General features: G+C 38.1%; 1 protein-coding gene across 14 annotated transcripts in view; it reads right to left on the bottom strand.

The window, feature by feature from the left end:
• ADGRL2 (adhesion G protein-coupled receptor L2) overlaps positions 1–27,235 on the bottom strand; it is a 489,292-nt gene that overhangs the window by 154,314 nt on the left and 307,743 nt on the right. For 9 of the 14 annotated variants that reach the window (XM_087820542.1, XM_087820554.1, XM_087820547.1 and 6 more), the window contains exon 1: positions 23,982–24,089. The exons of 1 other annotated variant lie outside the window; for it this stretch is intronic. The gene's annotated coding sequence lies outside the window, so the exon portion shown is untranslated. Of the gene's footprint in view, positions 1–22,083; positions 22,379–23,981; positions 24,090–25,130; positions 25,147–25,431; positions 25,448–25,691; positions 25,776–27,235 lie in introns of those variants that run through there. 4 more of the 14 variants (XM_087820544.1, XM_087820546.1, XM_087820545.1 and 1 more) reach the window with 4 other exon arrangements.

Here is a 27,235-nt window from a genome sequence, read left to right as displayed (position 1 = left end):
CAAAACAAATTAGTGTTTCAGTACGTATGTAGCAGAGCCATAAGTACAGCTTACAGTGTTTGGGGAGAAACTCCAGAAAAGAAAATAAAGGACATTACCACAGTAACCTATCTTACTACTTTGTTTGGCAGGAGAAAATGTAAAACCAATCAAAACAGGCAGTAATAGGAGACTGAAAAGTAATGAGGTTTGGACAAGACTCCCTGAGGTATTCTACCATTAGTAGGATGGTTTCAAATAGCTGCTGGTAAAAGTGGCTTCAAACTCCTGAAATTTCTGTCACCACTGCTACTCACCCATATGAAACAATGGATATAGCCCAGTTCCACACCGTATTCAACAGGAAACTGCTGAATTCTAATCTGTTAAATTGCTCTATAACGCTAAAAACTCTATGAGGCCAAAATCACCTACCTTAGTCCAAAAAAACTATGGAGTCACAATAAATGAGCACATCTCTTTTAGAACAAAAAGTATTTCTAGAGCTTTACAATTCCCACTATCAAGGTTCTACCCGATCAAAATACTTTGCTACTATTACAGTAAACATTTTTATTGTCTGCAACCTAATGTTTCTTGAAATTGAACAGTCATGCTCTAACAAACCGCAGAATAACATTTCTAAGCTACAATTAATAGTTATCACATTAAAATACATGAAGGCTAAACTTTTCTATCAATTTTACATATAAGACAAAAGAGTGGAGGTTACAAATTTTTAATAAGAGCATTATATTATGGGAGTAATAATCTAGGTGTTTTACTGAAAGTGAAGTGGATTACCATAAATGAAATTTTAAAATATCCTTTCCATTTTACAGATAACACAAAATGAGTTTCTTTCATGTCTCTAGAGATAAGGGTAAGTTTGCACAATATTTAAATAGTGCCTTCACACACACACACACACACACACACACACACACACACACACACACCCGCTCATGAATTAGTAATTCAGTGACATTAATACAAGATAAATGATAAAAAGGCTAAAGCACACGGGCCAACCATAAACACATCTTTCTTTCAGCACAGTTAATACTTCTCTGCCAATTATAGCTAAAACTTTTTAAACAGTTTTCAGTACTGTTTTTACTATCTAAGTAGCAGCTTAGGCACACACAATTTCACACAATTCAGGCTTAATAAATCTCCCGCTGGTACCAAACAACCATTCTAGAGGATTAAAGTGCAACATCTGTTAACATTAATAATGTTTTATATAGCCATGTATTAAAGAAGCCTCTACTCTTAGTCTCCCAAAAAACCTTCTAGACCAATATACTGATCAAGTATGGACTTATATGCATATCATTCAATTGGTGACTTACAATAACAAAGAAATACATTAGTGTGAAATGGTAAAAGAGAAACAAAATCACATCCACTATGAAGTGACAGATTTTCTTTGGACCACGCTTACTAAATGTGTACAAGTGTGCATGGAGATATATATATACACATAAATGAAATTAGCTCAGTCTCTAATAGTTTTTAAAACCAAAAGCCCTCTGGAGCATTATTTATTGTAAGTATGGGTAAAATATAGCTCTGTTAATATAAAAGGCACTTCATTTTAAAGAGGTATAAACTCACTCACTGTTTTATTGACACTTTCTCTGAAATGTCTTAATCCCCCGTCATTCCTTTAATTCCCTCGGCCCTAACCTTTCTAAACTTCTGCAAAAATCTCATGGCTGATTTCTCACCCTCCATCCAGCTTGCCAACCTCCATTACACTAATCTTCCTAATTTCACTCTAAACCATAAAAATGTGTAAAACTGGAACCAATCCTAGAGATCACTATAGGTACAAGACAAAGAAAACACAGGGATTGTGAGTTGAAAAAGGCAGGTCTCTGAATTGCTGATTTTAAAATTTTCCCGTAAGTACATGTATTATTATCTCACTGTAATTATCACAACAAATGTAGTACCTGTATTTTAACAATATGGAAATTACAAGGGGGGGCTGGAGGGTCGGTGGTAAATGGAAAAAAACTTTAAAATGCAGCAAGAAGTAAAACTGGGAAAAGAACTTCAAAAATATTTAATGCAACTCTCTGCTTCTATCAAACTTACTTGCTCAGTAATTCTGAATATGCCTTTCAAATTAACTTTTAATCTGGATTGTTTTTTAACCATATGGAAAGCATTTCCCCTCCTTTCTACCTATCAAGAGACTTGATAGGTTTAAAAACCACCCAGGCCATAAAGCCAACCTGGCCACCTCAAACGGGGAGGGGGGGCCTCTCCCTGAGCAAATTCCTACGGTCACTACCTGTATCATTTTTATGATAGCTGTTACCTTATGACTCCTCTTCAACTAAGCTCTTAAGCTATCTTTAATATCTCATCTGTCAAAGTTTTCAATATTTACCTTTCTTCAACATTCGTCTCGTCAAAGCAAACCAAAAAAATGTCCAGGACACAGACCTACTGGTTCAAGGCACTGCGGCTGGTATCCTTAGGAGCCACACAGTGATGCAGGGGACACGGAAATGAGCCAAGGGCACGAGTAACTTGTCAAATCGCTTCGACGTGATTGCGACAGTAAGTGCTCCACGTGGACCTTGACTTTTGCTCTTCCCTTCAATCATGATGCTGATTAATAAAGTGAATGAACAACAAAGCAACCACATTTCTCGAGAATTACTATATAACTTTCAAAGGGTTTCTTTTTCAGCTAACATCGGAGCCTGAGAATGACCGACCATCCTTTGTCTCCTGTTCTTCCTCTTGAAGGATTAAGGTAGCTTGATTTGGGGACCGCAGAGGCGTGCCCTCACCTCCATTCCTTTGTTGGCCTACCTACCCTGTTGCTTCTGCCTGGCACGCCCTCTGCCACCTGCTCCCAGACCCACCCCTTGGGTACCTAACTCCCTCCCTTCCCCCAAAGCACAATGCGCCTAACCTAACACGGTCACGCCGGGCCGGAGCAGCCTTTTCAAATCCTCGTTAAGGCAACTGAAAAGGGAAGCCCTGGCTTTCGCATCTACAGCCTCAGTGCCAGGCACCTTGGCCAGCTTGGCAGGTAACACCTAAGAATTGCTTTTGACAAAAAAGCAGGTTGGCTGGTAAAGAGGGAGGAGAGGAAGAGCTGGGTGGGCAAACTGAACCACGGGCGGTCACCAAGGCGAGCAGTGGGAAGGACACACAGCAGGGAGCGGAATTCAGAAACTGAGGTGGGAGGCGGAAACATAACTTTTTTTAAACTGGAAACACACTTAGAGGTCTCCTAAAATAGGACTTTCAAAGATTATTTTCCCCGTTTGGGGCTATTTTTTAATTAAATGTTTGACTAAATATTGAGGAATGCCAATTGAAAACACAAAATAAAAATGGGTATTTTTCAGAAAGTTTAATTTATCAGGTTTGACATAAAATAGTTTATCATTTTTATCATTTATACAGGTCAAATAAACCACCCTTAAGGGAGAGTTTTAAAAACCACTGAGCCTCTTCATTATAAGAGTGAAGAGGCAGTAAGGTCCAGTTAGTGGGGAAACTAAACCTGCAACTCAGGTCCAACCAAATTCCAGCAGAATAATCCCTTGATGAAGTTTTGCTTCAAAATACTTGAAAATTTAACAGTGTCGACAAAAACAATTTATAACTTAAAACTTTTTAAAGTATTACAAAATGTGAAATTATACAACACTATAAATCTCGTAAATTTGCTTTTAAATAAAAACTGGAAAAAAATTTTTAATTGACATTTATTTTCAAAGTACACTAAAAATGCAAGATTTTTTAAAAATTTTACTGAATTTATTGGGGTTACATTGGTTAATAAAATTACATAGGTTTCAGATGTACAATTCTATACTACATCAACTGTATATTATATTGTGTGCTCACCACCAACTGCAAAAATTGTTGCCAAGGTAGGTTTCCACATCCACACATCTTCCTAGCATTATTCTGAATTTGAGAAAATACTATTTCCAATAGTGTAATTCCTCCTAAAAGTGATAATTTGTCAATAGAGGGCAACATACAGGTACAATAATTTTTATTGCCACTCAGAACAAAGAATATAAAAATTAAAATCCACACTTCTTTTCTCCTCCAAAATTATGGGACTGACATTAGCACTCCAATGACAATCTTGGGCTTAGGTCTCAACTCTATATGAAAAAAGCAGTACATTTCACACTGGGGACTAAACTTCAGTCATCTGATATTGCCTATAATGCATGCAGCAGTGTAGTTTTGTGCTTTTTTTTTTTTTTTTAAGTATTTATGACTTACTGAGGCTGTTGAAAAACCATGGCTATTTCTAAATCCTAACTCCACCTTTCCTCAGATCATCATTTGCAATTTAATCAACTTCAATATATGAATTAAACGTTGACAATAAAACTAAGCAGCATGTTTGCAAAAAGATATCTGAATATTAAGTATGAAATCTAACAGGTTTTAATAATTAGAATCTGTAAATGGTTTAACATATATGTCTGTCCTAATTTAAGAACACACCCTTCTCAAAGAACACCTGTCAAATTAAATACAAGAAACTGTTCTGGCATTTCATTAAATTAAAATATTGAAACCCTAAAGCTAGAATGTACAGATTTAGATTTTATTAATACTTCAAATCAAACCATAGTTACTATTAGTTTCATACAGTGCAATTTATAGTAGTCCTCTGCTGTGAATGCAAGAACACAATGAAGTTTTAATCAAATTTTAGGGTCACTAGAAGGGATTTTGGAAGGCCAACCACCATCCCTACCTCCGCATGAAAACTATGATTTCATAATTAAAAGGTAAAGATAATCCACCTATGATATCTAATTACCACTGAAGAATGGCTCCTTGCATACCAGAAAAGGTCTCTGATGCTAAAATCTGTGCCACCTTTGCTAAAAGTTTACATGAGATATTAAATGCTATTGTTTCAATCTGCTAAGTGACTAAATGGTTACACCATATACTTGTTAAAATCTTTTGTTGAAACTTTACGTATTTTTTCTTATGACCATTAAAAATGTCTTTTTGGTTTTTTATTGCTGACCCTATTACACATGTCCCCCATTCCCCCCCCTTTGCCCACCTCCACCCAGCCCCCACACCCCCTCCCTGGGCATCACCACACCGCTGTGTGTGTCCATGGGCTATGCACGTATGTTCTCTGACCAATGTCTTCACCTTCTTTTATCCAGTCCCCCCACCCCCTAACCCTAACATTTGTCAGTCTGTTCCGTGTATCCATGCCTCTGGTACTATTTTGCTCGTCAGTTTATTTTGTTCATTAAATTCCACAAATTAGTGAGATCATATAGTATTTGTCTTTCTTTAAACATTTCTATTATATTTTTATGGTTTCCTTAACCAACTAAATAAAATAAAATTCACACTACAGTATCAACAACCACACTGAGTTACCCTCCCTTTATTTCATGTTGAGTATCTTACGCTAATCTGTGCCTTCAGCATGATTGATGCACCAGGAGAGAAAAAATTCAGCCTCCGTACCAGGACACGTGCTGACAGCACCCTCTTCTACTTCCTTTTAAAGCTGGTAATACATGGGAGGATCCTAATTTGGGGGATGATTTAGGAGCAGGGATATGGAGCTGTGACTGTAGGTCAGGGAGAATTACAGAAAAAAATCCTACTTGCATGCTTTCCATATGGTAATTCAATCAGACCTCAGATTATAAAAGTAAAATGAGGAAAACTATCCTTTTTACTTAATCACACAGCAGAAAGTACTGACAGCTTCTGGTGCATGGGTACACATCAATGCTCCCTGTTTTCACTCAGAGCATCCATCCCAACAAAGGCCAGTTAGGCCAGTCGCTGGTTTATCATCTAAAGAAGATAGCAACAATAATAGAAAGCCATGTAATAAAAAAATAATAATAATAGAAAACCCTTAGCATAATTGAGAGCAGGAGGAAGAATCTCCCAAACAAAAATTAGATTAAAAAAAAAAAAACAATCTAGAGTGAAAACAGATGCCAAATGACATGTTCCACTTAAATATGCAAATCAATGTGAAACAAATTTAATCCACATCAATAACAATAATAATAGGCACTTACTGAGAGCTTGCCATGTATGCAGCTCTATGAAGCAATGACAGTTTCTCTATTATAAGGAAGCAAGAATACTTTTGTATTAGCAAAGACAATATCAGTACTAACTCTTTTTATTTATTACCTTTATCATTCCTACATCTACAAGAGGAATCTGAAATTGGTTAGATTCTAGCAGAAGTTATTGTGATCTTCATGATCAACAACAATAACTGTTTATTCAAAAATATATTGAGAGCCTACTCTGAGTTAATCACTGATGATAGGTGCTGATAGGAGCTTTTAGTTGTTTTTCAGCCTTGTCACCCATAATTAACTAGATACAAAGGATCAGCTATAAAACCCAAAAAGTTATTGCTGAGTCTAAAGAGCTGAAAAGCTATTGAGAAAATGATTTCATCATTCCTATAATGAACAATATGTAGCTGGGAACGTTCCTATATACCAAAAGAATAAATATATAAGTTTGTGATAACAAAAGAGAAAGCATCACAAATTGCAAATTTTTTTTAAGTCTTTGATGGCATAGAAACTCCTAAGCTTTCTGAAAAGAGGCAGGCTGGTCTCTAAAGAAACCTAAGAATATCAAATTAGTTGGTTCAAGAGCTACTGAGAATGTTACTAAAATGACCCTAAACAAAGAAAGTATCTCAACAGGTCTAACCGTGACACGGCATTCTTTCACAAAAATAAAGATTTCTCTCTAATCAGATTATAACTGACTTTTATAGTCTTGATTATCTTATAGAAACTTCAAATAAAATACAAATAAACAAGCCAAAATCTTATAACCTTAAATCCACATAATAAAATTTTTCACTTTAATCAGCACTTGAAAAAACAGATCATTTAAACATATGTAGAATATTTTAGAAACACCTATAAAGGAAGCAAAATTATATTTTTTCACAAATATCACATTAAAAAATATACATTTCAACTTGGGGCAATTTGGGGGGTAGCTGGTCTTAACTTTTAGTGTAATGCATGCACCTCAAAGTACTGTCAGAAAAATGGGCTCACTCCTCCCTTGCTTTTAAGAAGGCTAATGGCAGGAATGAATGACTGACTTTTCTGGAACCCAGGCTTTGATTCCTAGCTCTTCTCTACCCCAATCAATTACTAAATTCTATCCCACCATTATAAAACTTTTCCCATCTGTTTACTGCCATAGCCTCTCACCTGGACTGTCATCCAGGCCTCCTAACTAGGTTTCCATTTCCTCCAGATTTTCCCCACTCTAGTTCATTGATTACACTACCTTGAGAGTTAGCAATTAAATATAACACTTTCTCAATAAAAAATGTTAGCATCCTTTATGGCCTACATAATAGAATATAATCTTAGCAGATTAGGCTCTTTAATAGCATGTCCCAAATTAATATCCAAGTTTCCTCTCCTTCCACTTCCTGCGCAATTCGTACCTTCCATAGGTTCTCCTCAGGGCACCGTTTTCTGCCTTTGTTTCCCAGCGTCTTTCCCTCTGTCCCGTCTCCCCCCCCCCCCCAACCGTTCACCTGACAAAATTCTCCTCTGCCTTCAGGTGCACATAAATGGGGTTCCTTTCTCCCATACTCATTTTGAATTCACTCCACTGACCCTATATTTCCACAGCCCTTCCTCTACACTTCATGGCATCTTATCCCAGTATCCCTTATATTAAAATTATCTGTAGAAATGTCTGTTTTCTCTCATGAGTTTGTAAGTACCTAAAAAGCACAGTCCCTGAATAGTACATTTCTCCAGGCTGGGTCTCAATAAACGGCTGTTGATCTACAATGACGAGAATAATTAAAGCCCAGAAGTTAATGGATAACTAGATGAAATGAGCTGACAGACAAAACTGTTCTTGTGAAGGGTGAAACAATCAGTGTTTAAAAACACAGACTTTAAGACCAATGCAAGCAAACACATAATTTTTTGGTCTGACAATTTTGGCAAACTTGGTGCTAGAAGTTCTGTCACTTTTTTAAAACCACATGTGCTGCCACAGTAACCTCTGTGGCATCACAGGAAACCAAAAATAACATCCTGAAAGTAAAACTCAAAGCATAAAAATACTGTGAATTAGTCAAGCGGATCCAAGCCCTCACCTGTCACTCAGACATATGCGGCACTGCTGGGAATGGCTGCTCTGAACTACATACAGAAGCATAATGTACTTGAAGAGAACATACCCACATATGAAACAACAGATTTTTCAAGATAATATGGGTACGACTTTTATTTTAATTGGACTCTCAAAAAAATTCTTTCATATAGTAAAAATTCTCTAGTACTGTGAACCTTGATACAATTTAATTTATCCAAGGTGACAAGGCTGCCAAAAATTAATATTTACTTCATTCAAATATACCTTTATGGTCTTAGTTGTACCTTATAAAGTCCCTATAAATGAAAAGTTGGCTTAAGGAGTTTTCGTTGGATTAATACATACTTGAATATAAGTTAAATCCAAAGATGGAAATCTCTGCCTTTCAGTTATACAACCAAATACACCACTAGTTATTTGCACTATACTGTGAAACATAAAGATAAAATTCTGATTATTATTTAGAACTAAGAACTTTCAATTTTCAAAATCTGTAATATATATATATAAACTGCTGATCTAGATTTATTGTTCAATTCTCTATCTGCTATGCTTTTGCAGAATCAATAAAACTCAAAGTCCATGTAAAAAAAACTTACTACTAAAGATAGCTTCTAATTTGCACTGAATTGTCAAAGTATTTTTCAATTTATCCATAAATCTTGAAACAACAACAAAAAAATGGACTGAAGTCAGACCTTTAAAGCTGTTTCTATCTCACCATGATAGGTAATGTCAAAATATTTTAACCTTGATATTAAACACTTAAATTTCATCAATTTCTGACTGCACGTTAAAATGATGTGAAATATTGAAGCTTTCATAAGAAATTAATGTTCAAATAGATTAAGCAGAGCTTTAAAAATTCATAGTATAGTTGTGATACTGTCCAAAAATTAACCTTTATAAGCAGTGTTAATAAAAATTAACTAGCCAAGTTTATACACTGTTTCCTGGAATCCTTCCTAGTATTTTTTGACTTTCCAACAGCTTCAATTAATACATGTTATAGTTCTCTATCTACAAGCCAACCCTTATACATGGTTGCATATACTTTTTAAAATATCTTTTATGCAATAAATTAATGTCAACAAACCAAAACAGTAAAATTACTACAAAAGTTTATGTTTTACATTCTAACAGAAAAGGAGATAGGGAGAGAGAAAAAAATCAACAGATATGTAAGTCTTACACATAATACAGTGTTTATAAGTTTAGGTAAAATAACTTAATTTTCAGCCAGAAAACTGAAATCAAGAGAAGAAGAAATCCTGGCCAAGAACTAATACATGTATTTGCCTTACCGTATTTTGGTTGATACAAATCTAAGTAAAACAAAGTAGGATGGTAGGCCAATCACAAGCATAAACTGTGCCATGTCGCTGCCCACACAAATTATTTGTATACACAAACTAGTTTTTTCTTTTAAAATCATTTTATTCATAACACAAATTTAATTATAGGAGGGCAGTATCTATACATTCCTCAATCTGTCATTTAAGATGCTTCAATGAAAAACTTCTATATTTTACTTGAGAAAAAAGTACATGAAATAAAGCTTCTGTTTTTTAGGTTGAATAAGAGTATGAAACATAAGCTCAGGTAACAGAACCTAATTTTCAGCCAGAAAACTGAAATCAAGATAACTGATTTGTTTCAATGATTAACTGGATTATTGGACTAGATGTTAAAAACACCTTTTATAAGAGTTGAATAATGCCAAAGAATGGAAGTATGGCAAATATCCCTTTTTTAAATTATGGAGGGATAATTATATATATTGGGTCATATAGAAACACCCTGAAGACCACCACCGTATAATTCCACATTCATTAAAAAACCTATACATTAATACTAACCCTTAAATTTATATCTTGGTTCTTTTTAGAAGGACAAACAGCTTACTTGGGAAGTTAAATAAAAAATATGGCTTAATTCTTTTAAAAAAAAGAGATATAAGGCCTCAGACATCAACTCAGAAATGAGTTAACATCAAATTATTAAAACATCTGAAGAAAACATGTTATCAGATGAAATATCAAAAATATTAAAACCATTTACAAAATGCTGAAAAGGTGTTAAGAACCTAAAAAAAATCTGGTGTTATCAATTTTATAAATACATGAGTTTGTGATGACTTAACGTATCCTTTAAACAGGCAAAATCATTTTTAATAAAATAAGCTAACAAATTAAAGCTTTACTTTAGTTTATTTTCAATTAAAAGTTAATATTGTGATTTAATTGCAACCTTGTGAATTTGCTTCTCTTGATTTTCACAGAATTAACAGGCAATATAGAGAAATGAGGCTATTAGTGTGTGTAATCTACAAGGTTCTCAGTATCTTTAAAATACTTAAGCAATGGTTATATTACAGGCTATCGAATTTAGTATTGTTCCAACAAGCTCTATTTCTTAGTCTCCAATTTTTATTTTTAGGAATATTCTTAAATTATTAAGAATCAATTCTAAATGTTTCTGAAAAGTACAACTCTAGAAAATGTAAATTCTAAGATACTTATGATTTGTTCCTGGATTTTTTAAATCACAATGTTATTAACAGACTAATAATTGTTTTAAAAGACATAATTTCATGTAGTGAAACCAATTATAGTTTTCCAGGCTGCAATGCCGGAAGAATTTATTGACTTCCTAACATATTAGTAGCACAATACAAGGAAATCAATAAAAAATAAAAATACATTAAAATAGGTGTGAAAGACTACATTAAAAGAGGCAAAGTATAAAAGTTATGTTTAACCACCAAGTTCAATGTAATTCTGTCACTATAATTTTACAAAATATTTTATAAGCACGAATCAACCCCAAATTCTTATAAATACAAAGATAGAAAAGTGCTTTTAGGATGTATTCTTGAATACCTTAATATGTTGCAGCCTTTATCTGAATCCCACACGGCAAAGAGCTAAAACATAAATTTTCTTTAAGTATAATTCAAATAATTTCAAATGTCCAGGTATTAATATCTGCGTTAGCCAATCGCTATTGTGGGCCAGTAATTACTACAGAGATAACGAAGCATTTGTAATCATGCTTTGACAAATAGTGAAATACTGGGCGAAGCCATTTCCTTGAACCTAAACTAACTTTTTATTGAGGGTCTCTGATGTAAGTAATAACTACCTTTCTGCTTTGACTTATATTTAGTCAAAACAAAATGCCTTTTAAATCAATAATGTGATTTAATAGCATTAAATTTTTTAAACCACTGCACAAAAAATTCAGTAATTAAATGGGTTTTCTTTTCCTTTTTAAATATAAATCCAAAAAGGCAGTGTTACTGATCATATTTATAAGGAAATCACACAAATATGAGATATAATTATCTTTAAGTAGAAAGCAATTGCAGTTATTTCCTGAGGCATGGTATTTACTTTTATATAAAGGTAACACAATTACATATAAGTTATGGAGAAGATTTGTGACATCTTATAATTTATTCTTTTTTAAAAGGAACAGAAATTTATTCACTCTTCAGAGCAGCTTGGAATTAAATGCACCATCATGTGAATGCCACAAAATCATGCTAAAAATGTACATAATAAAAAGTGGTCTTTTTAAATCTTGGTTAGATTCTAGTTTGAAGAAATCAAACAGATATAAAGGAAGGTCTTTGAAATACATAAAAAACACTAATAACATTTATCTATTTTTATAATTAAAATGTAATTATTTTTTAAATCCTGGTATGTTTGAATAAATGGTTTTTAGCTGCATGTTTTGTTAACTTTCATTTAAAATGTTAACAAGGTAAAATATCTGACTCTTGGTTCAAAGAGTATATAAAATGTATCATCTTTTTTTTTAAACATGAACTTCATTTTTATAAAATTTATATTAAAATATTATTTCAAATATATATTCATAACACATATTGCCCTTATCTGAAGAATTATTATTATTCACATTATATTCTACTCATAATATAGCATTTTTAAAAACTTCAAATAGATGCAGGAACAATTAATGCAAAGGCATTTACTCTTAAAGTATATACAAATGAGCAGATATATCATAATTCATATTATTTTTTTATTCAAGAATATTCAATAAAAATTTCTTTGATAATTTACAAAGAATGTCAGGATTATTTAAAACTAAAAAGCAACTGCCAATAACTCCCTTGTTATAAATATCCCCAAATTAATAACAACACTTTCACAATAATTTAATTAACTTTTCAATAACACATTTTGTGTGCGATGGATTCAAATCTCACTATTTCACAAACCACTAGGTAGTCTACCTTCAAATTTAAGACAGAACAAGTACTTACCCTAGCTGTGCCTTTCCAATAACCTCACAGAAGTTATGCACGACGTGACAGTTACCTCCTCAAGTAACAATGTTCCTGGAATGAATTCTCTAACTACATGACAGTTACTGTTCCTCAAGTCACAATTTTTCCGGAATGATTTCTCTAGTAACCCTTACCTCACTGTGAAAGGAGGTGTGGCATTTGAGGAAAAAGGGTAATGAACTGTAATACTGGATTTTCTGGTGCCTTTTATATTTAGCACCAACTATGATAAGAAATCTCTTTTTTATCATATTAAGACAATAAAGTAAAGTTGGCAGTACAGGATGCCTATCAGTAATTCTATGGAAAAGGAACCTTTATATACTTTTGTGAAACATACCACCGTAATCCTACTGAAGTGTAATTGCTGTTGCAAACACTCTTATGCTGATAGGAAGGAAAATGCTCTACACAAATGTAGCATAGGCCTATTAAGATAATACATGACCATGCTGAGAGGGTAATATATATATAAAAGCCCATGCCAGTACCATAAATCTCTTTATTACACAAGTTTCCTTACTTAGGGGTCATTCTGCGCAGCAATGACAATTTGACTTTTCACATTAGCAAAGATTAGCTAATAAAATAGTAAGTCCACAAGAATAAATTTCATTAAGAAACAAAGCCTCTTAAAATACAAAATAAATATTTCTGTCTTATCATTCCTTGGTAAACTAAAGGGAAAAATAAACTGCTACATCTATTTTTATAGACGTATAGGTGGAGAAACTTTCTTTTTTTTTCCCCCAACAAGCAATTTCTGAAATAACATTACTAAGCCAAAATGTTAAACCAAAACTACAAAGATTCATTTTATTAGAATTTAATATAATATTCTATCCTAAAGTTTCCCGGCACAATTAAGTATATGCACGTAAAGTAGAAACATTTGCTCACTAAAAAGATCCAAATGTTCCTAAAAGGTTTTTATCACCTTGATTATCAAAAACACCTGATGGCAAAACTCTCAAGTATTTCTGAGTATCTAGCTTATAATTTCTTAGAAATTTAGTTGACACAGCGTTCATAAATAGAATTCAGTTATTAAGTACTATCTTGCCTGCATTCACTTTTTTCCAAGTTAGTCAGCAGTTTTCTAAACCATTTAATATTATGTCTTTCCTGGTAGTTTCCCTATTTAAGTGTCACTGCACTGATCAGTCCATTATCACAAATAAAAGTCATTAGTCCAAAGTAATCATTCTTATTTTTAGAAATGAACATATGCAACTCATATAATTTGATCTATGAATTAAATGTAGGGGAATATAATTTACTACTCACGGTTTAGTATGAATTTAATAACCTTTTACATAATCTGGAAAATTATCTTTAAAATTTGGGTCTCTCTTATAACAATTACTAGACATTTAAACAAGACATGGTTCTTTGGCCATCCTCCCAGAGTTTTAGCTAATCATTTTTTTAAAAAAAAGGCAGAATCTCTAAATTAACCTGATTACTTCCTTATTTTTCAAGTTATTTTTACTAATGAAGAAAATGTGAATTAACAAATTCACATATGTTAATGTGTGAATGCAGGGAATGATAAATACTTGGCACTTACTATACTGGATTTCGCTATAATTGGCTAATCCCAAAATGCTTTACTTTCCTTAGAACAATTTTCCTCAAACAAAAGCAAAAATATGTTAATAAGACATAATATTCAAATGAGATATTACCCATTTATACTGCCTTGATTATTTTATGTCATAGACAAGCTCCCTCTGCAGGTAATAACAAGGGTTAGCAAAAATATTCAAAACATGTAGGCAGTTCCCAGCACAAAGGTGCACGCAGGTCACTGTTGTATAAAAGCACTCTTTTTCTAGCATGGTCCCCTCCTCCTTACCAATTATCTGATTAAAATACCTGCTCCTGAGAATGTGTGGTTCAACAAGATTATTCTTGTCCTTCATGATGGCTAAGAATTCAGCGTGAACAGGCAGGACACACAAACTTTTCAGTCCCCCAAGAGCTACCCTCACAAGGTGCATTTCAAGGCAAAGAAAACATTACCTTGCTTACACAGCAGCAGCCTAAAATGATAGACCACCCAAAACAACGCTGCCCAGCCTGTTTACCAGACGCATCATCACAGGGTTGCAAAGTGAACAATAAAGGTGGCACTTCAGGATTAATTTACAGTGAGATACAGATCAATTTTGAATGAATGCAGTAACAACTACATTTTATTACTTAGAATAACTCTAAAACTTGAAGCTGGAGAGCATTTACTTCTGAAAAATAAATGATTTTTCATTAATTCAGTACAAAAAAGAAAAACTGATTTCGCTTGCAAAATGTTCTTTACCCCACCAGAGTATTTTTTGCAGAATCTGTTTTAGGTTTCTGTTCACACACTCTCCCTACCCCTTCCCCAGGTATACAGATAGAAGGTGCATCTCTGCCAAGGGAGGGAAAAAATGTTAAGAATGGTTTCAAGGTCTCGGGGGCAACGTGTAACCAAAACTGGTTGTTGAACAATGTTTGATGCCCCTCCCCTTTTAAGACTGGCCCCTTTGCAGAAATGTAAGGCAGCTTCAGTTTCACGTACCTAAAAATGACCTGAATGAGCAGGTTTGTAAAAACGGTTTTTAAAAAATCTAATATCCTTACTAAACAAGCGAAAACTATAAAAGATATGCTAACTTTCATGCTAAAACATACAGAAATACCATACAGAGGTATCGGTCATATGTTTTCCCCACTCAAAGAAAAAAAGTTAAGGGAAAAGGCAACTTAACAACAAGCATTGTTCTCAGTGAGTTTTTTGCTTAAGAAATTTCGTTTCACTTATATTTTTAAAGAATGAGGCCCTAGACCTGGTTTAAAACCAGTAATATGAAAAAAGTGGCTTCCATCAAGGCTGTGGGCACCACACACAGCATCCGCAGTGGGCAAACGGAATGGGGGGGGGTGGCAATGGCCCTATTGTTCCTCTCTAGGCAGCGCTCAAGAGGAAGCACCTAACATCTAAATACGATCTTTCTAGTGACAAACAGAACTTTGAAAAGGGCTAACTGTCCTTAGTAAAGGTGGAAAAGTCTAGGGCATCACAATTTTAGTATAATTTTCATTTGTTGATTCATCTGAAGCAAATTAAGGTGTTTCCCAAACTGCCTTGGATATTAACTACAGGAAAGCCAGTTATACTAAAGAATTAACACACACCATGAGCACTTTGAGATTAAAAACACGAACGAGTGGATAAAACACTGCATAGAAAATGTGTTCTGTAACTTCTAATCAATAACCACAGTAATAAACAGTAAAAAATGGTAGGCTTTTAGTGCAGAGGAATAAAATTTCCAAGTGGACCATTCCACTGGAATAAAGAACTGATCCAAATAGAATACTTTGCTTCAAAGTAAAGACACAGAAAATCATTTCAACATTTTTATATACATTGTAATTGAAAACTGATTAAATATAATCTACATAAAACAAATATACCAACTGAAGATCACTTCTAAAATCCTGTAATGATTCATCCATTATATGGACAACTGATGTCACAGTATTCAATTTTAAGAACAAACAATTAAAATTAGAACTCATTATAAACAAAACAGAGAATTCTCTTTTGCTGTCTCTATAGATAGACACTATTTACCATCTTCTACAAGAGAAAGCATTAGTCCAAAGCAAGGTCACCTAGCCTGCCCCCAGCAGCCAAGAACCATTTTTGACAGTAATTGGGGTTAGATTATTCTGTCCTCTAAGTCCAGAAGGGTAGGCCGGTGTAAAATACCTACAAAATGATGCAAAGTGTGGAGAGGACAAGCATTTCACAGTCCAAAGGCAAAAAATACCTTTGAGAACAAAACAGAGATTAAATAAGCCATATCATTTGCAAAATCCGTTTAAAAAACAGTATCTTAATCACACATATTTCCATTTTAAACTTGCATTTGCGCTAATTTTCGGCCAATAACTGTCAATCAATCAATAATGATATATACAAAGGAAAATAACATGAATTGCATGCTTATATATACACGTGTGTTTACATATAATCTGACCCAGAAAGAAGTTAAAGTATGATCTAATAATTAAAAGAGCAAAACTAAACCCTTTTTCAAATGAAAAGTCTCACAATGCATTCTTCTTTACTACTACAATGGCTAAATATTTTATTATTTTTCTTCCAGAAAAAGATATAGGGTTGTATCTGGATTTAGTCTACAAACTATGTTTGAATTATCAGGGTCTGAGGTTAAACATCTTTTCAACTTCTGCCATTTCTCACGGCTAAGAACTAATAATTCGTTTTCTGTTTCTTTTTTCCACTATCAGATATTAAAAAAGCAGAAGTGACTTAATGCATCTTGAAACAGAATTAAGATCCAGTCAGTATTCCAGGAAGTTAACTTCTGTTTTAACTTGCCTGTTTTTTAACATTAGAAAATAAGTCTATTTTTATTAAGGTACTATCCTTCTTTTAAAAAAGAAAAAAGTCTCCCAAAGATTTTCCAGTTCTAAGCAGACTTCTTTTAAGGTGACTGATTTCATACTGAAATTCAGAGATTAGGTGTAATCCCTGTGTGTGAATTCTAATGTTTTTAATGTAGTCCTCACAGATTGGGGGGGGGGGGGGGATCAATGAAAAACCCAACAAGGGCCTGTTTTGCTCAGCATACGATTTCTTGTCAGGTAGTGATTAATGCTGTGCTCTGTAGAGGGAGACATTATATCCGGGCTAAAAGAGACCTAAATTTTACCCTCAGGCAGAAATCTGATTTAAACATCTCTATTTAAAGTGACACTTGTCCTCCCTTTTCAACTGGTTTCCCCCAGAAATTCCAGGAAGTTGACTTCATGACCTAAAAACAGCCGAGTGGCTGTGAACAGTAGTTGTGCCTGTTCTGCACTTCAGGAAATCTGGGTGCCAGAATGAATCAAGGTGTAGGGAGTAAAACAGGTGCCCAGCTACTTGCTATGATCAATCCCATGCCGCCTTACTTCCACCAGAATTTAAGAGTTTACAGTTCCGTGTATTATTTCAAGAGTTAACAGGAAAAATGTCTATGTGTTTCTGTTGCTGATAATAACCTAGCTCTCCCTACTGATGGACTAGGTTTCTTTTGATTCACAAAAATCACATCTGATATGACACTGATCTGAAGTATCAACTGATTACAAACTCTAGAAATCCAGAAGAGCAACTCCTAAAACACAAACCTCTAAACCAAATGGGAACATACACAAGTGGAAACGGTTTCTTGTACGTCATGTAATAGCTTCCATAAAAACAAAAATGGGAAGCAAAAAAAAAAAAAAAACGTTCACATAACTAAAGCCACCAAGTAAACAAGATGTATGTATATTACAACAGACACCAATATCCTTACACTGTGAAACATGGTAACTTTTGATATTCTTAAGCTATTTAGACACTGCTGGCAAGTTCTTACTAACCAAGGTAATCTAATTTCTGTTGCATTTCAACTTCAATTGATTTTTTTTTTCTTTTAGCCGTTTTGGTAATTGAACAAATTTACACAACTGTGATGGGGTTTTACTTACCACCACACAATGCATAAAATCCTCTATGAAGATAAACTATATTACTTCATAAAACTGCATTTTTGTTGTAATTAAACAAATTGTATTTAAACTTGCTTTGTGCTTCCAAAGCAATCAATAGCACTTTGCTATAAACTGCACTTCGCTTGCAGGTGTTAGGCGCTTAGTTCCTTCATTCAATTTACCTTTTTTAAAGATAATTTTTATTTGCAAAATATGGAAGTTTTCTTTTTCTAAGAAATAGCTTTTTAAAAATCATTAGATAAGAAGCTACTGAAAAGTATCTGCAAATTATTTCCTCCATTTAGTCCATCAGATAAATGACCTAAAGGGATTTTTTTAAGTATTTTTGGATGGTTAGGACCTTTTTTGACAAAATGATCCACTTAAAAAATATATATCTACTTACATCAAAGCAGCATTAAGAGACTTTCATAGTTTATAATACATATCTATCCTAAATCCAAAACACCACACCGAAGCCTTGAATAAAATTTAAGAATTACACACCCTACTTACAGTTACTCTTTTAAAAATTATCACACTAGGTCAAGAAATGTCATTATTTTAGGATTCTGTTTCCCTAATTCCAATAATTAACTATCTCTAGGTTAAATAACCCATTTCCTTAACCTTTTTCTTAAAGCATTAAAAAACAATCATCACTACTTGACCAATCCTAAGTAGTAAAAGGATTTCAGAAAACAGTTTGCTTTTCTGATAACATCGAGTCTAATTACAGTAATCTAGGTGATTAAATACTTTTCAACCTTTCAACCTTTAATCAAGAATTATTTGAAGAGGTGACTATTTGGGTGGGGCTAGACACTAATTAGTGTTATGTAAGAAGTTAAGCTATGGTTTTAATCTATCTTTAAAATAGGAATGTTTTCATCTTTCTTGAAAATAGTTACAAAACAGTTACCTATTTAGGTAATGTGAACTAATATTTAACAAATTACCTTAGGTACTGATACGACCAAAACACAAACGGGATTACAAGTCCTTTTCTGGTCTAGCAGATAAGGTTGCTATTTTTAACCCATGATCAAAATTAACAATCTGTGCAGTTTTTAGCTAGGCATTTTTTCAAATAACTAAACAAACGTGTTGTGTGGTATTTTTTAATAATTATGCGCTTTATTTCTAACATGTACTAGCTTGGAAATAATTCCACTTTAATTTTACTTGAACCTTTTCTGCAGAAAAGCAGACAGATGTTAAATGCGTACCTTTCCTTCTAGACACAAAATCCGATACAGTGACCATCAAGAGGCAAAGTGTACAGTTTTTGAAAAAACTTTTTTAATAAAAATAACAATCCTATGACACTAAATTCTTCAAATTTCCAAAACTGTACTTCATTCCTAATCTAAGTACAATTGATCTGTGCTCTTAAATATTAGGAATTTGATAAGTGGTACGGATTTTTATTAAAATGAGAACAGATTTATCTCAGGTAGATACCAGTGTGTTTAGCCCATACCTTAGACTAAATTGTAATGATCTCTTCATCTCATACTACACCTGTCAATAAGTTGTTACTTGAACACTTATTGAAGTCAGGTCAAATAAATATTTTGATAGAAAACAGAGCAATAACATTTTATTTCTATGGTGTACGGATTTCTAATCCCCTCCTGACCTTCCCAAAATCTCAATCTTACCTCACATATTCCTATATTAGTTAAGACATTAGAATATTATTTTAAAATTTTTAATAAAGCACAGAAAGCTTCAATAATGATCAGAGATCTAAACCTAATAAGTAAACCTTGGCATCAAAAGCTCTCCTCTTGATAATTTTAAGAAAGGAAACGCCCAGAAGCTTGGTGTTAACGTTTCTGCTGATTGTGAAAATTGCAGCAATAAAAACTCCAACAGCTCGTCTTAAATTAAGACTTGTAGTACACCATGTGAGATCTGTATGTTTATATTAGTTTTTATAACATTTGGAAGTTTTGTTGTCTGCTTTGATGTTAGTCCATTAATAAAGCAGGGAGTCAAAAGGCTGGAAAAAAAATAAATTTATTGGAAATTCTCAAGTCAAAACCTGAATTGGTTTGTTCTACCCCACATGATTCAATATTCTGATTTCCCCAACTACCTGCTCCCAGAGCTATCTGCATTTCTAAATTCCTTTTCTGTTGCCAACACATAGTAACCCACAATGATTGAAAATGGCAGCTGGAGTGCTTCTACAATACATTAATTTTTCTCTAAGTAGTCCAATTTTGTCATCTGAATGCTGAAAAGTCTTTTTGCTGCATTTTACACCTTCAGAGATTTGCTGAATTTATGATCACGATCATGTAATACGAAGAGCAATGTTTTCAAGACAATTTTTAGATTATCACTAACAGCTCTGAAGGATAATATGTTTTCTTTATAGCACACTGCATTCAAAGCAAACTAGTTAAACAGCAACTGAAGTGCAATAATAGCAATTACCTCAATGTACGCTTTTTTACCTAGAAAGTTTTCTTAGAAAACTGAAGGGATCAGATAAATAAACTACCATAAAATGATTTCAGGATAATGATGTACAATTTGAATGCCACTAAAAAAATAAAAATAAATAAAATATCTTAATCTGAAAAAATTATCATCCTATTAAGCTGAAGCCCAAAAATGTTAGGCAATTAGTACTGTTTACTCCAGAAGTGTTTGTTAGTGTTAATTTTCACTATTAAAAATAGAAACAAGGAGCTCTGAACATTAATTTTTTTAAAAAGCCCTCCTCCAATTAAGGGATATCAATTTATGTTCAAAATCAACCAACCATCAAAGGTAAAGCTTTAAAAAATAAGAACTTACAAATTTTCAAAACCTTCCTTGAGGTTCATTTTCATCTTGAACCAGGTTTTAGGAAATCTTAAGCTAAATAAATAAAATCAATACTTCCCCAAAAGTTGAAGAGAAAAGTTCTCTCTTGACACATCTGCTCGCCATAAAATGACCCAAGTACTTGTTCTTACTTGCTTCTTTGCTCATGGATGCTGAATCGTTAAAAGAAATTCAAAAAATGAATCTTTTCGCAAATGTAAAAAAGCATGAGCGAATACACTATAAGTATTAATAAAAATAAACCAACTGCACTCTGAATTCTAGCATTTACTGTTTGATAAAATGCCAAACTTGAGACAAAACAATATTCAAGCAGAATCCTCTATTTAAATACAATTCACACAAAAACTGAGTGTCACTTAGAATCCTCTTTCAAACTTAACACTTGCAATAGAAGTTGCAGTAATAAAGTTCACGCTGAGTTTTAATATTCAAAACCCTCCACTGATTTTTTTCCTATTAATTTAGCAAGTTTATTAAAAATAAATATTTCTAGGTGAAAAATGAGTGTGCTTTTATCACAAGATTCCTATTATTTTGCAGACTCATGAAAAGGCTTCCTCTCCCCCATTTTATTAATATAACAAAGTATAGGCCCTAGAAAAGTATTAAGTTGGAAGGAAAAGCTTTCTCTTCCACTGAAGGGACCCCGAAAAGCAGGCAACAGTGACTATCATAAAATAAAAGGTCACCCTTTTTCTGGGAACAAACCATTTATCAATAGAAAATAATTGTCTTGCCATTTGCAAGGACTCCATAGCAATAGACAATGTTTTTCGCTCACATAATTACAAAACAGTAAAAGTTCAGAAACACAGCCTGAATCCACCTCCCTATTTCTACCCTTTACAATTCTCATTGCCCTTTGGGCCTCGCTTGGAAGCAAATGGAAGACAGGCTGAAGTTTTCTCAATTGAGCTGAAGCTAAGAAACCTTTGATATGCTAATAGTCCCCTTCAAACGGTAAGAATTCACACTTGCATTAATTCAAACAATTTGTGCAGAATGATGTGAAATGGCACCTCTTTTCGAGGCAAGCAACAAAAGGAGAGAATCGGAATGTCTTAAGGAACTAAACAACAGAACATTTGTTCTGCAGTTTTCTCTCTATCACGCATAAATTTACTCGAGGGTGGAGAGAGGCACCACGGAAAGTTCCGTAACACACCTGAACAGAAGCAGATTTTCTTCATCAAGGGCTTCTCAGGAAGATACTAAACTTAAAGTTACAAAGTTACCTTTAACCTAGGTCAAGAGTCCCGTCACCACTTGGAATGTTGCCAAAGACGCCACACGAACCAATCTATTTTTCTGCTACGGCTGCATGTCGCCTCCTTAGTGCCCATCTCTGAAGGTTCGCCCAAGATCAAATCTGATTTAGTAAGAGACTTCCCAACAGGCAATTATTTACCAAACGGATGTGACTTTTCTTCGTTGTGCAACTCGAGTTGAGCAAAGAGCACACCCGGTGGGGCCCGTTCCAGACACAAACACTGACAAGGAAATGAATGAACCAACCGCGTCCGTTAAAGCTACGCCTCTGGAAGCGAGAGAGGCGCGCGCGGGGCTAGGGCTGCAGAAGAGAATTTACGAATTTGGGGCGGGGGCGGGGAGAAGAGCGTCTCAGAACCTGGCCTTTGTAACGGGAAACATATGGCTGGTGGCTGCGGCTCCGACGCTCGCAGGCTGCTCGGAGAAGCTGCTAAGCAGCCTGACACCTTTCAAGAAACAGGAGGAAAACATTTCCTCGGTCTGAATCCGAGACCACGCAGTTTGCATCAGGAAGAACCGAATGAGGGGGCCGGGGAAGGGGGGAAGGATGAGGGGGTGGAGTCCCCAGGAGACGGGAAAGACGGACACCGCAGGACGTGTCCCTGCAACTGCGCTTTTAGAGGACAGTGTGAACAGAGGATTTAAAAAAAAAAAAAAAATACACCGAAGACATACGTTCCTTAGTCTCCGCTCAGCGACACTTTGGCACAAAGTAAAGCTTCCAGCGATTTCCCCGACCCAAGCCCCCGTGGTTCGGCGAAACGAACAAACTTTGCGGATCCCAAGCGAACGAGTCTCGCCGGCGAGCCTCCCCACTGCCCCGGCGCTTTGGCGCTGCGCTCGCCCTCACCTCTCCACCAGAGGGGCCAGTCGCCCCAGCCAATCACGCAGCCCACGCTCCGCCGGCCCGGGGGATCTCCCCTTTCCTCGCGCTCCTCCCACGCCTTCTTCTCCCCGCCGCTCCCCACCCCGCGCCCCCTCCGACCAACAGGGCTTCCCGAGGCGCCCAGCCGCACAGCCACCCCGGGAACGCGCAACTTCACGCACAGGCCCAGCGCGGCCCGCTGCTGCCCTCTCACTGCGGGTCCGGGAGGCGGTCTGCCCTCCCCAGGACCCGCGGGTGCCGGGCCCCGCCACCCTCCCGCCCCGCCGGGCGGCCCCTAATCGTTGCCAGCCCCAGCGCCGGCCCGGCCACATCTGGCTGCGCTTTGCTGTCATCCGCGCCTCTCCACACCACCTAACTGCCGACAAGAAGAAACAACAATCCGAAACAACTCGGCCCGGCCCTCCCCCTCCGTCCACTTCCACTGAGCTCGCTCCCAGCGCTCGGCCGCCCCGCTCCCCTTCCAGCCCCGGACGGGTCAGGAGGCGGGGGGGTGGGGGGGGGTCAGGGCCTCGCCCCGCGAGCAGAGCAGTCCCGCCAGGGGCGCGCCTCATACCCCCCCCCCATCCCCAGACGCACAGGGGAAAAAGGTAAACGGAACCTTTCGACCCAAGCTTTCCGAAAACCAAAATATGCAGAACGCAATCCTACTCCCCTCTCCCCCGGCGCCCCCTGCAACTAGACTGAAGCCTCGAGGACGCGGTAACAGCTCCACGGGAAAAGGAGACGCCGGCTGGACCGGGTGGGGAGTTCTGCGTAGCGATCTCCGAGGGCAAGAGCCGGGGGAAAGGAGGAGGGGGCGAGCAGCCCGAGCGGGCGCGGGTCACCCCCTCGGCCCCGCAGAACATAAACAAACAGCGGCGCCCCAACTCACCCGCGGCTCCCCCTGCGCCCAGCATCCGCCCCCGGGCAGGAGGCGCAATGCAAACAGGTCTCCCAAGCCCCGCACAGAGGCACATTGTTCGCTCCTGCGGCTCTTACCTCGGTCCGCGAGCGCGCCCCGGGGGCGGGCCGTCTGGCGGGGGGGCCGCGCGGGGAGAGGCGGTCAGGACGCAGGCCGGCCTCGAGCGGGTGGCGGGCCGTGGAGTCCGCGCGGGAGGCAGCGCCGCGGCTCGGGGCGTCCTCCTGCTCGGCCGCCGCCGCCGCCTCCACCTCCAGCCAAGCAGCCAGCGCCGGGCGGCTCCAGGGGTTAAGTCAACATTTTCCCGCAGTTTCCCACTCGCCACTCCGCGAGAGGGGTCTTGAGCACACACGCGCCCCCCGCCCCCAGACCGCACGCTCCCTTGGAAAAACAAAAAATTCGGGAATCAGAGCGAAGGAGGTGGCGCAGGCGGGAGCCGGACAGAGGCGCTGCGCAGACTTGGGAGTCCCCTCGGAGCGGCGGCCGCGGGGGGGGCGCGCAGACGCGGGCGGCGCGCGGCCAACTCAGTTTGTCCAGCGAAGCCCCTCAGCCCGCCGTCCGCGCCGGCCGGACTCGCATCCCTGGCGCCGACCCTGCGGCCTGGGGCGGGCGACAGCGGTGGCCCTTCCTCACATTTCGGGTCTCCGGGCCGAAGCGGAGCCGTGGCCGCTGCCCCACGAAAGGCTGAAGGCGAGAGCTCGGGACTCGGGCAAGCAGGGAGGTGCAGGGAAGAGCCGCGCCACGCACCCCGACGGAGGGGAGATCCCCCCCAACGATCCCAAGGAATTCTCCAGTCAGCTCCCGATTTCGCTCGGGCACCTCTGCGTGTCTGAGAGCGGAGAGTGAGAGAGGGGGAGAGAGAGGCGAGGAGACGAGAGGAGAGACGGGGGAGCGCGAAGTCCTGACACAGACTCCCGGAGAGGTCTGAACTGGAGTCACCTCCAGCCGCCGCCTCCTCCCCGAGCCCCCACCTACACGCCCCCGCCGGAATTCGGCTAATCATATAAACATATTAGCGTGCACAGCGGCAAAGGACAAATCTCTCCCTCCTGATTTTTCCAGCAAGGGGCTGGGGCAAACTTAAAAGAAGATTACAGGCAGCTAACTACAAAACGCGGAGCAGATAATCTATAACTCATTGCCGCCCAATGGCCATTTTCCACTCCATTTGAGCAGCTGCGGCGGCAGTGCGCCCGAGCAGGGGGAGGGGAGCAAAAGGGGACACTTACGGGCTCGAGCTGTACGAGTGGCGGTGGCCAAGCAGCCCCCCGAGGACTCGCCGGCCCCGGCTCCGCCGGCAGGGCGGCCGCAGGGCTGTCCGGGCGGCGGCGGCGGCGGCGAGGGACGCGCGCACACGGCCGCGGAACGCACCCCGGAGGCAGCCAGCGGTGGCTAGCGCCCCTCCCCTTCTCTCGGCACACCCCCCCGCCCCCCACATCAGTTCCGGGGCTCCGAATTCAGCCTCCCCGACCTCATCCGCACACACCCATTCAACCGCTCCCCGCACCCCCACCCCCAAACTCCACTCACTGCGCGCTCGGTGCTCCGCGCGCTCCGCCGGCGCGCGCTCTCCATCCTGTCCACACACACGCACTTTAAACATTTATTTATTTCTGGAACGGGGTGAAGGGTATTTGGGAGAGCGCGGCGGAACCGGGCGCTCCGGCCTCGGAGGCGGGACGCAGGGGCATGGCCAGCGGCTCACCGCCCCCTCCCCGCTCCCCTCCCGGCCCGGGCGCTTTCCCCTCGCCTGCGCTCGAAGGGGCGCCCGGGATGCGTCTTTTACCCACCCGGTCTCCAGGTTTTCTCTTTTCTCTGCGCGGCGAGCCGCAGGCCCCGAAACTTTTGGTCTCCGCAGCCCTCCTTTTGTGTGGCTGCTCCGAGGAGAAAGCACGTCTGTTTGCCGCGGCTGCCTCCGTCCGGCTGCGGCGCGCGGGGGACGCTCCAGGGTTAATGTGTCTTTGATACCTGAGATTTCCGGCGCGCTCGTTAATGAAAGTTACATTTTTTAAAATTGAGATGACTTTTTCTTTGTAGTTCCAGAGAGCTAGCCAAACTTTGACTTTATTGACTATATTTCACAAGAGCGTTTTGTTTGTTTTTGATTAAACTCACCAGGATAAGCAAAGGAAGGAAAGGAGACTGCAAGGCTCTGTACTCGCAAGTGCATTCATTGCTGTTGGGTCTGTTTCCCTCATTTCCTTGCATTGAAACTGCTTTTGCTCCTGTCCTCTGACCACACTTCCTCGCACCTCTCGGTTGGTAGTGTCAGTGAGCAGCCAGGCAGCGCCAACGAGGCATCCAAGGTGAAGAGCACAGACCACGACGGGGCAAATCATGCTTGAAAAATGTTTAAAGGCCAGTTAAGTGTCCTCTGCGTATGAGGAAAATCAAACCTGGATTTTTTTTTTTTTAATTACACAATTTCTGAGCTGAAAATGACCGAGTTTTCAGGTGTTCTTTCTAAATTACTAATTCTACTAATGAATGCAACCATCAATTAAAGAAGTATGTTTGTACTGGTTTTCAAGGAAAAACTAAGTCTCCAAGATTTAAATCCAGCAAATACGACGAAACTTGAGCTGCTTTGCTTTCAGAAACAATATGTACTTTTTGTTGCTGCGAGTATGTTGCAGTCATCATACTTCAGAAATCATTTCAAACAACAATGTTATTAAAATGTCAACAGCAGGTTGTGCAAAAAACATGAAGACTCTAAATACCTATCAGTATTTTGTCACAAAGCCAGATACTTGTAGTACTAAAGTAAATCCAGCTACTGGTCAAGTGTGTTCTTAACTTGTGAAAAAATCATAAAAGTTCAAAAGTGCAAATAACTGAAGCATGCTCTTTTGGTTGATTCATTATAATTCTCAAATTAAAATGAGAATCCTTAATGATCAAATTTCTTTCTACTTCATATATTAATGTTTTAATATTCTCACCATTCCAAAAGGTGAGAGGAACCACTTAGAGCATTTGTGTTATAAACTACATAAACACTTCCATTTGGAATGTCTTCAGTAATATAATTGAAATATTATAGATGTAGGATATAAACTAGTCTTTAAAAAAAAACCAACAAAAAAAACACACACACAACATTTATCCAGAGCTGGTATGAAACCTTAATTTGTACCTAAGTTTTTACATCTGTCAGAATGTATACATACAACAGATCTATCTAGGAAAATTAAATTAGGCTACTTTAGTTGAACAAAAGGCAGAAATATAGAATTCTCAAATCTCAGAGGTCATTTATATCATGGTCTCCTTAGGAATTTAAAAATTAGTTTATTCAAGATTGTAAACCAAAATATGTCAAACTAATAAT

Source organism: Miniopterus natalensis, chromosome 9 (assembly GCF_054644295.1).
Source record: "Miniopterus natalensis isolate mMinNat1 chromosome 9, mMinNat1.hap1, whole genome shotgun sequence".
NCBI lineage: Eukaryota > Metazoa > Chordata > Mammalia > Chiroptera > Miniopteridae > Miniopterus > Miniopterus natalensis.
The sequence above is the reverse complement of the archived record's forward strand: the minus strand, read 5'-3'. Positions and strand labels throughout refer to the sequence as shown.